The sequence below is a fragment of the Apodemus sylvaticus genome, chromosome X (genome assembly GCF_947179515.1).
Source record: "Apodemus sylvaticus chromosome X, mApoSyl1.1, whole genome shotgun sequence".
NCBI classification, from domain to species: domain Eukaryota; kingdom Metazoa; phylum Chordata; class Mammalia; order Rodentia; family Muridae; genus Apodemus; species Apodemus sylvaticus.
The window spans coordinates 53,443,201-53,455,107 of record NC_067495.1 but is presented as its reverse complement, the minus strand read 5'-3'; positions in this window follow the sequence as shown (position 1 = coordinate 53,455,107).

The window sequence follows — 11,907 nt, the reverse complement described above, 5'->3', positions numbered from 1 at the left end:
GCTAAGCCCACATATATAACCTGCCTGTATATTTTGTTCCTTAGTTTAATGGAGCTGAAATTCTTAGGGTTTTCACAAATCTTAATATAGAATGTTCCTTTATTGGTTTCCACAATAAAGCCAATCACATGAGGCATATCATAGAAACATGTAGCTCGTGAAGTTGGGTCATAATAGCTCAAAACATTCATTGTAGAAACAGTCATAAAATACTGATACTTTAGTCTCTTCTGTCATATTTTCCAACCCCTATCTAGTAAGCTGAGGTGTGTGTGTGTGTGTGTGTGTGTGTGTGCCTGTGTATGTGTTTACTTATGCGTACCCTTTCCTCAGGGTGCCTAGTCTGAATCCTTTACTATTCTGTTGAGCTTTGTCCTTTATTCCTATTTTTCCTGTTGGATCTGTTTTTCCGCTATTGTTTTGAGACAACGTATTTCTTGTCTCAATGGTCATGGATGTCCTGAAACTCACTATGTAGATCAGGCTGGCATAGAATTCCTAGAGCTCTTCCAGACTCTTCCTCCTGAATGCTATCTAAAGCTATGCACCACCACATCCACTCTTTCTTTTGAATCTTAACCATGCTATCTCCCTGTTAATCAGAGAGAATAATTCCATCCAAACCTAGTTTCCAAATGTTCACATAGCTTATCATTGATGACATTTTTCTTCTGAAGCTGCTACACCATGTCCTCTGAACACCTTTACACAATGACAAGAGCCATTTTGAAATATACACACTGTCTTAGCTTCTGAGTTGAGTTTGTTTTTAGTTTGGCAAAATGCAATGTGGGTTTTAAAACCTAGAGTGTGTTAGCACATAAATTTGAACCAGTCTTCATTGTATGCTGCCAATCCACTAAATGAAGAGAATAACTCTTTCAAAGATATGACCCAGGGGAGTCCAAAACAGTTCATTTTTGTGAGTTATCATACTAATTACTCTGCAATTGGTCTTTGATCATCTAATATAAAAGAAACTCTAGATCACTGGCCTCTCTTACAACAGTAGAACATTATGATTTTTTAATGACTCCTGACTAGTAGCAAACAGTATTCCTCTTTCATTTAAGGCAATAATTCTCTGTGAAACATGGTCAGGGATAATCAACTTTTGCAGTTTCATGATGTCTTGCAAAACATAGATTTATGCTAGTGTTTTATGCTGTTTTCTGGAGGTCTTCTTTTGAAAATTGAGCTGATATGTGTTGGTTTTTGTAGGTTGACTGGGTCACTTTTTACCAATGTGTAATGTCTGGTATTTCTCTATATGCTTCCAGTTGCTTTGTTACAGCCATGTGGCTTCGCCCTAAAGTTACATTCATTATATCCTAGAAATAGCTATTCTGGCAGCTCTGGGTTATATAGACTCAGTTAACTGAGAAGAGATTATAAGCAAGCACAGATTTAAAGCAGAGAATCTTCTTGTGCCATTTTCTACTGCTGGACTGCTATATAATCTTTGCAATTTTGTGTTGTTGTTTTTCCAACAGCAGTTCTTCCAGATACTTAGCCCTTGAGAACAATTGGACAAAAGCGCAATTTGGCAAATTTTGACTTTATAAGGCTGTGCCAGGATGCTGTGATATCCTGCCAAGCTTCCTAAAAGCACTGCATTTTTTCTTTCTTTAATCTGATGTTTGACCTCCTAATCCATATGGTAATTCAGAGAGAATGTCCAGCCAAATGACCATTTAGTAATTGCAAGGTACCTTTAAAGTTTATTATGGATAGCTTAAAATGTAACATAATTTTTGCATTACTCAGTTTAAGTGAGTATGTCCTCTTGTATTGATGAAAAAAATTAACATTTACTGAGCACAAAGTGCCATGACCCTATTCTATACATTTACAGATTATTGACTATTGCTTTGTCAACATTGCACAAGAGTTAGAAACAGTGTTCAGGAAATCAGCATTCTAACTATGGAGGTAAAAAATGACTAGAAGGGAAATGACCTCATATGAACAAGCAGATGATCCAATAAGCCTATAAAACCAATGAGGTGGAACCATTCCAACTGTGAAAGTGAATCAAATCGACAACATACACTTTCCTGCACAGTAACACTCTCTCTCTTTCTCTGACATATTAACAAGCATAGCCACACCTGTTCTGGACTCTTTGGAACAATCTAAGTCACCTTTACTGACTGCCTCCAAATATAACCATGTTATACAGATTCATCTTCCATATCCCAGGTTACTGTGGTATAAATGGCACAGGCTTCAGAAGAGAAAAACCTGGGGTATAGTTGCAGCTCAAATTATGATTTTGAGAGTTTTCTGAAATTCAGTTTTCTCACTTGTGAGAATAAATGCCTATATTGTGTGATCATCCATGCAGGAATTTCCATTGAATAAATGACACAATGCCTATCATGCAATGGTCATGTTGATATTTTACCATCTTCAATTGTTCAGTCTTCTCTTTTTCCTTTTTTTTTTAAATAGTGTCAGTCCTTGGGACTTCCCCTTGAGCTGATTCCCAATTTGGGCCAGTTTCTCAAACTTCTTTTCCTCAGGATCCTCTCCATTTTCATCCCTGTAATTCTTTTTTTTCCCTGTAATTCTTTTAGACAGGAAAAATTATGGATCAGAGTTATGACTGTGGGATGCCCCCCCTCCCTCATTTGAAGCCCGGTCTTCCTGCTGGAGGTGGGCTCTACAAGTTCCCTCTCCCTACTTTCAGGCATTTCATCTAAGGTCCATCCCTTTTAGTCCTGAGAGTGTTTCATCTCCCAGGTGTCTGGTTCATTCTGGAGGGTCGCCCCTACCTCCTATCTCCGAGGTTGCCTGTATCCATTCTTTCTGCTGGCCCTCAGGGCTTCAGTCCTTTCCCCTCCCCCATTTTCAGATCAGTTTCCCATCTCCCCTCCCCCTCCCCCACTCTCCCCCCTCCTGTCTACTTTCCCTCCCAGGTCCCTCCTGACAGAGATAGACTCTCACATGTTTTCTTCATGGTTTGGTCCACTCTTACTTTCATCTGTAAAGATATAATTTGCTTATGCCTCACTGTCCCTTAAGATACTATTGATAGACTAAAACAACCACTGTCCAACACAATGATTCTCAGGCTGTGGGTCATGACCCCTTTGGAAAACCTCTATCTCCAAAATTATTTACATTATGATTCAAAATACTAGCAAAATTATAGTTACAGAGTAGCAGCAAAAATAAGTTTATGGTTAGCTTCACCACAACATGAAGAATTGCATTAAAAAGTCACAGCATTAGGAAGGTTGAAAGCCACTGGGCTAACATGTTCTGAATATACTGTCTGCTAGAGCCAATTAGTCTCATCATAAGATATTTCCTTTGTCTCGCTCCTTTGGGTCATACATTCTTATGAACCTTAAGCAAGATCCATATATTATATAATGCTACATAATTATATAATGTTAAATATACATAACATATTATAAATGTCTTTGTTATATCTCAATGTTGATTGTGATTACTGATTTAAGGCAATTAGATTCCAACCAGATTTTATACCACAAGAAGAATATGTTACATTAAACATTGAGACAGTTTATAGTAATTAAAATGTTAAAATCTCTTTAAATTTGAAAGGAGAATTAACTAAATGAATATTTTATGCATTTGTTAAAAGGGTGTGGTAGTCATTGGCCTATAGAGAGTGTTACTATTAGGAGGTGCGGACTTGTTGGAGGAAATATGTCCATGTGGAGGCAGGCTTTGAGGTTGTATATATGCTCAAGATTTTGCCCAGTCAGACAGTTTCCTACTGCTGCCTTCAGATCAAGATGTAGAACTCTCATCTTCTTCTCCAACAACATGCCTGCCTGGATGCTGTCATGCTTTTGGCCATGACCATAATGGACTAAACCTCTGAAATTGTAAGCCAGCCCCAATTAAATGTTTTTCTTTATAAGAGTTGCTTGCCTTGGTCATGGTGTTTCTTCACAGCAATAAAAGTAAGACAGACGGTCCAAGTTGCGACTATACTATGTGCCCAAAATTACTTAGTTTGTGATTAGGACCTAGAATGGAGTATGTAAGAATTTCAAGTTAACTCCTTTAAATATTTGCTAGATAACCTGTTTCTCATGTATGTGAACTTTATTTTGCTTATTTTCAGTTTTTATACATCATTGTTTTAAGTATGAATTATCTATTTTCTTTTTTATAAACATAAATATAATATATTTGAATCAAAGAAACAAAGAAGGGATGGCCGTGCTGGGGATCTGGCATATGCCCTAGGGTACCTAAAACTCTGCCTGGCCTACATCTTTTATTTTATTTTATTTGATATTTTATGTATTTATATTTCAAATACTATCCCTTTTCCCCATTTCCCCTCTACAAACCTCCTATCCCATCTCCCTCCTCTGCTTCTATGAGGGTGCTCCCCTACCCACCCACCCACTCCTACCTCCTTGCCATGGCATTCCCCTACACTGGGTAATCTAGTCTTCACAGGACAAAGGGCCTCTCCTCCCATTAATGCCCAACAAGGCCATCCTCTGCTACATATGTAGCTGGAGCCATGGGTCCCTCCATGTGTAATTGTTGGTTGGTGGTTTTAGTCCCTGGGAGTTGGGGAGGGGGGTGTGGTTGGTTGATATTGTTGTTCTTCCTATGTGTTTGCAAACCTCTCCAGCTCCTTCAGTCCTTTCTCTAACTCCTCCATTGGAGAACCTGCACTCAGTCCAATATTTGGAGGTGAGCATCTGCCTCTGTATTTGTCAGGCTCTGGCAGAGCCTCTCAGGAGACAGTTATATCAGGCTCCTGTCAGCAAGCACTTCTTGACATCCACAATAGTGTCTGGGTTTGGTGAATGTATATGGGATGGATCCCCAGGTAGGGCAGTCTCTGGATGGTCTTTCCTTAAGTTTCTGTTCCACACTTTGTCTCTGTATCTTACTCCTGTATGCATTTTGTTCCCCCTTCTAAGAAAGACTGAAGCATGCACACTTTGGTCTTCCTTCTTCTTGAGCATGTGGTCTGTAAATTGTATCTTGGGGATTCTGAGCTTCTGGGCTAATATCCACTTATCAGTGAGTACATACTGTGTGTGTTCATTTGTGACTGGGTTACCTCACTCAGGTTGATATTTTCTAGTTCCACCCATTTGTCTAAGAATTTCATGAATTCATTGTTTTTATTTGTACTATTCATAGATGAATAGTACTCCATTGTGTTAATATACCATAGTTTCTGTATTCATTCCTCTGTTGAGAGACATCTGGGTTCTTTTCAGCTTCTGGCTATTATAAATAAGGCTGCTATGAACATAGTGGAGCATGTGTTCTTGTTATATGTTGGAATTATCTTTTTTATATTATAGTTACTTTCTTTCATTCAAGAGCCTACTAGCAAATGCCATGTGAAAGGAGAAGTTAAATGCAATATGCAATAGTGGCCAACTTTCTTTAAATTTCTCAAAAAATATCAAAGCCTCCCCACCCAACACCATAATGATCCCAAAGATTGTCATTTCTTACATGTTTGAGATATCACTGTGAACCTTAGAAGACTCAACGTGGTCAATGAGTTCAAGCCCTAGAGCTTTGGTCATTCTCTAAATGTGGTAAACATTAGGATATTCCAAAGATGGATCCTTGTAATTAGAGTTTAGATGGATGATGATGAAACCAATTGTTCACTAAGCTTCTCACCTTTCAAAAAGTTCACGGATTTTTCAGGCTGATAGAATACTTGAGGTGTTTTTTCTTAAAATCTCAATCTCTCACCCTCACCCTCACCCTCTCACCTCCCACCTTCTTTTTCTCCTTTATGCCCTACTCTGCTTTCTCCCTCCCCTTCTTTCTCACATCCCCTCTGCCTTCCTGTAGCCCAGATGAATTAGAAATTTTCTACAAAAACTCTGACAGAAATGGTTCTGCACGAGCTGTACCTTGTGGCCTCTTGTATCTTTTTGTAGGGAAAATGGGGGAAGCAGTGCTAGGAGTTTCACAGAGTCTTCAGAGTAAGAACTTCCTAGCAGTGTAAGAGAATGTACTTCAAAAATATGAATACCTCTCTAAATGACCTTAAATAATTAAAAATGGTTGCAGTGGATAAGTGGGTCTGGGCCAGAGGAGCAGCCTTCTGAAGTTAAATACCTGAGTCGCTGCTCTAAATCTTTGTAATTCCAAGGTGATTCCACTGCAAAGTCTTTTATAATTAATTGCATGTATATTTCCATTCGCTTGGGAGATAGGTGATTACTTGCCTCGGTGTTACTGTAACACATTACAATATCAATAACACTACTGATTTTAATTAAAACTTCAAAATGTGTACCTGTTGAAATATTCATTATTGTACCCTTGATTGTGTGTGAGAATTCCAAGTCTTCTGTGCTCGTTTTTAAAATATAATAACGCTAAGGCCAATTAACAGAAAATAGACTGCAGAGTGTTCCATTTTTTGAAGGGAGAATTAACATTTTTTGTTGAGTGTTTCAATCCATATAAGTGGCATCATTTTTTCATCAAATTGATAATCTTTTTATGTCTATCTATGTTTTCTAGTTTTTTCTCTGTTATTGAAAATAGATTTTTTTCTCACATAATATATCCTAATTATGGTTTCTCCTGCCTCCCTCTACTCTCAGTTCCTCTTCTCCTCCTTTGCCATATAGATCCACTCCGTTTCTTTCTCTCCTTAGAAGACAAACAGGTTTATAAGGAATAATAATAAAATAAAACAAAATAATATAAGATAGAACAAAACTACACCACAATTAAATAAAACAAACAGAAGGATAAGAGCCCAAAAGAAGACACATATACCTTTTTTAAAATAACACAATGTGTTTATGCATATACATGCCTACATGTATGAATGTGTACATGTGAATGTCTGTTTCTGATATATTTTTTCTTTTATGTATTTTTTATTAATTAATATATTTATTTTATATTCTAATCACAACTCCTTCTCCCTCTTCCCCTTTCAATCCCTCCCTCTCACCTTACCTCCCTGCCGGCCTCCTATTCTCAAAAAAGACAGGCCTCTAATGGATATCAGCTTTCCTTGGCAGAACTAGGAACATCTTCTATTGTGGCTAGATAAGGCATCCCAGGTAGGGGAAAGGGATCCAAAGGCAGGCAATGTAATCAGAGACAGCCCCTGCTCCTGCTCATAGGAGTTCCAGATTAATACCAAGATCTACAACTGTTCTATAAAGTGCAGAGGGCTTAGGTCTTTGTCATGCATTCCCTCTGTGGTTCAGCCTCTGTAGGCCCCTTATGGACTGAGGTTAGTTTATTGCATATGTTTTCTTGTGGTATCCTTGACCTCTCTGGATTCTTCAATTCTTTGTCCCAACCCATCTACCTTAGTGTGGTGCAGTGGGCTGTGAAAGGTAACCTAGTTTCCAGTCGAGCTAAGGCTTGAAACCCAAGAAACCCCGAAGGGATGGTAGACGTTCTGCCTGTTCATAGGCACGGGGCCCCTGTCATATAGCTACAGTCTCCCCCACCCGACACACCCCCATAGAGAGGTTTGTGGCCATCAGTCATATAGGAGCAGCAACACCCCAAGCCCTCTCACATGCACATAAGGTATCCCCAAGCCCTCAGACAAAGCCAATAGGAAGTACCTACTCTCAGACCCTGACCCACCCCAAAACTGTATATAAGGATTCTATCCAGAAGGAATAAAAGGTGTGTGAGAATTTCTATGTCGTCTGAGAGCATTTGTCATAAGAACTGTAAGACTGCCACCTAGGGAAGAGATCTGTTCTCCTGAAAATACTTCCAGAATCTCTCCCACACCCCTCATTGGCTGACAAGCCTCCTGCAGGCTCAGCCTGGTCTGACTCAGTGCAGAGAGACCTGTGGTGGTGCAGCATCTTGGAGCAAGGAAACAGCAGAGACGGAGATGGAGGCAGCTGCAGCAGCAGAGGCAATTTCCTGTCCCTGCTCAAGTTCTCTCCCCTTCACCTGAAACCTTGCACCTGGCTGGGTCAGAGATCTCTTTGGAAATCCTCCAGTACACAGGCTCACACCCAAGCTCCACCTCTGCCTTAGTTAGGGTTTCTTTTGTGTGAAGAGACACCATAATCTCAGCAACTTGTGTAAACAAACTCTTATAAAGGAAGGGACAGCATGATCTTAGCAACATTTAATTGGGGTTAGCTTGCAGTTTCAGAGGTTTAGATCAGTATGATCATGGCACAAAAAGCATGGTGGCATTCAGGCCGACATGATGCTGGAGGAACCAAGAGTTCTACATCTGGATCTTCAGGCAGCAGAGAGAGATAACGGGACTGGCTTGAGCATCTGAGACCTCAAAGCCCACCCCCATTGTGACACCCTTCCTCCAACAAGGCCACACCTACTCCAACAAGGCCATATTTCCTAATAATGCTACTCCCTATAAATTTATGGTGGGCCCTTTTTCATTAAAATACCATAGTATCTAAAAATTATTTCCCCATTATTAAAATTAGAAGATAAAGTGAATCAAAAGGTCAAAGGGTGGCACAAAATAAACAATTCTTCCCTACCCAGTTCATTGTATTTGAAAATGTCATAGTTCTCAACTCTCTGCAATGCACATGGACCTCTATTGTGAAGCCACATAAATAAGATGCTTAGATTAAATGGCAAAAAGATGCTAGTAGTATAAACTCAGAGGAAAAACTGCATGGAATAGGCAGGTTGTCTATTAATGGAGCTGTATGCCTTAAGATGTCTTCATGTCACACTCTGTTTCACATAGGGCCAGGTTCACCAAGGACAACCCACAAAGGACAATAGGGATTTTCCAGGCTCATTTATTTTATGCATTGCAGTTGTAAACATCCTTTCTGATAAGTGTTGATACAGTAAGAAGAAATATCCAATAAGGTAGATGGTACCACTATTTTTCTAATCCAAATGTTTTCCAGTTTCTCAGTTAAAACATAAAAATAGAGAGAGGGGTTTTGTGTGTGTGTGTGTGTGTGTGTGTGTGTGTGTGTGTGTCTGTTTCTGTATGTGTGCATTCTCATGTGTGTGTGCATGTGTGCACGTATAGGTGTTCATTGCATGTCCAAAAGTTTTTTCCCCAGATTTGTTTTCTAACATGAAAAATACTGTTCTGAAACTTGGTGAGAGGCTGACCATTAAATCATTGTTGTTTTTGAAGAAAGTCTGTGCAGTGTAGTTTTCTTCCTCCTGGACTCTTAGTATAGGGTTATATTTTATATGGTTTTGAAGTTTTAAATGACTCCATTAGGAACATTTGGAGTGAAGCTGAGTCATATTCGGGCTATCACGTCTTTATATGAGAAAGCATAATAAAATTGTTGCAGAAAAAGCAGGACATTGAAAAACAAGTAGTTTTGTTTGGTTGGAGATGATAGTCAGTTCATACACAGCCTGAATTGGAGCAGGTAGGCTGCTATGCTACAGATTTCTTTACAAGGGAGAAAAGCTATACTTGATTGCTTCAACTTTGTGCTGACTCTGGAGAGAAGTTTCAATTAAAACTTTCCCCCTAGCTTTAGAGACAAATCTTCTCCTTCTTTATTAAAGTTGGTTTGGGGATGAAACTTTCACAACCACATGGAATCATATCATTAAGTGTTTAGATTCAGAATGTGGGAAGAAAAGATAAAAATCCAGATGTCCTTTGTAGGTTTCAAGTGAATATAATACTTTAATTATAGCAGTGTTTGTAGGTAAGATAAGCAAATTCCCAAAGCACTGGGACCTGCTTAGCAACATAAAATAAAAAGCTATGACTCAGCTAAGGTTTCTTTAGTGATGTGGGAACATATAACTCATCTCTATACTCCAGTCCCTTAACTTAATTGGTGGCCATATTTTTTCTGTTTGAAAATCTCTACATTTCATCTCCCATGCCAGAATTTCTTTCACTCTATGACTTGTTATCAGGATGACACTGGATATTAAGAAATCTCTTGATTCTTGACTTTGCCCTGAGCTTGGATCATGCTGAAAGTTTGCTATTCATCTGCATGTTTCCTAGTAGATTGTCCTAACATTTTGTCTTGAGGTGTGCAATATTTCTTTTAAGTTGGAAGGTTTGTAAAGAAGTGATACATTCTTCATACTTTTATACTCATCCTAATATTAAAGTTTTCTTTATTTTTGAGTTTTAGTATGCGTGCACATTTTAAGGGAACATTAGTAAAAGACCTTTGCAGATCCTATGTGTATTATCATTTTTGACACATTTGATATCTTATCAAGGATATAAACTATATTCCTCACCACCAAAAGGCTTCTCATATTTTTCGTGATAATTTTTACCATAAGAAACAACCATTTTCCTGATTAATTCTTCCTACTTAAATTATATGTAAAGGAATAGCAGTATGATCTTTTGAGTCCAACTTTTTGGTTTAATATTTGTAAGATGCATCATGTTGTTGCATCAGTCGGTAAACTGTTCCTTTTGTTTATATGTAGTTCATTGCTGTGCGGATATATCATTCCCTTGCTCATAGCTGGACTGTTTCTAATTTTGGATGTTCCATATTAAGCTACTCTAAATGAATATGACTATTGTTTTAGTTTGTTTCTTGTCCCTTTGCTTTGGTCAGTATTGGTAGATAGTGTCTAAAATGGTCTTTAAAGACCACTTCTTGGTAGGAGGCTAAGTGGGTAAATACATTTGATGTGGAATTGTTAGAACCTGGGTTTGAATCCCCAGAACCTAAAGATTAAATTATAGGGCATACCTATAATCAGTGTTCCTATAGGAATATGGGTGGCAGAGACTGAAAATCTTTTGAAACTTTCAACTCAACTCAACTTCACATATTCAGTAGAAAATAACAAGGACACCCTGTCTCAAACCAAGTGAAAGGTGAGGACTCATAATTGAGATTGACCCCTAACCTCAACATGTATACATGTATGCATGCATACATACATATCACAGCCAGAGAGAGAGAGAGAGAGAGAGAGAGAGAGAGAGAGAGAGAGAGAGAGAGAGAGAGAGAGAGAGATCATCTCTACCTCCTGGCAGAACTGCCACTGAATGTCAGCTAAGATGGTTGCCTTAATTCTAGTGACTATAATAGAGTAGAATCAATGGGACTGTTACTTTGAAGACTGAGAAGTGTTCCTCATTTTCTTGTCTTGCTAACTTTAGGGAAATAGGCTTTCAGATTGTGAGGTAAGCCCAGAGAAAAGTCTCTGTGGGTCTATTTAGAAGGTGATCTGCTGAGGCCTTGTCAATTTACATGAAACCTGGGGTAATTTCTTTCCCAATTGAGTCTTGAGATGTCTATAGCTCTGGTAAGTTCTGTTATTGCAACAATTGAAAAAGACTAAATTCAAACCATCTAGCTGGGTTGCTTTTTGGATTCCTGACAGTCAGAATAGTGAGACAATAGATGTTTGTTGTTTCTGTCCTTTAAGTGTCAGGGTGATTTCCTATAGAAAATAGGTAGCTAGTATATCCCACTATTAGTTCTTTGATGTTTCTTCAGTAGAGGAAAATTCTGTGGAGTTTTGTGTTGTTCATATCGATAGCTGAAAATAGAATTTAGGGTCTTCATGATAGAGAACATCTTATGTAATTTCTTCATGCATTTTCAAACAGCTGAAGACATTTTTCTCAAAATAAATTTTATTCTTTCCTGTGAAAAAAGAAAAACTTATTTTAAAAGTCCAGTGAATAAGGAAGAAATGATATAGAAATCACATAAAATCACCACCACAATATAATCATTGCTCACTTCCCTCAATTTTAACCATAAAACTCACATACAAATGAACATGCTTACATTAAAAAAATAAAGTCATGTAAGACATGCCTTTTACATTTCCTTTTCCCCTAATAACATATTTTGATATTCAGTGCCAATGAAGACATACCCATACAATCATTTTCATGGTTCCTTATGCTCATTATGTATTCATGGTTTACCCATTCTGTACCTCTGACCAGTTACTCAAAACTTTACA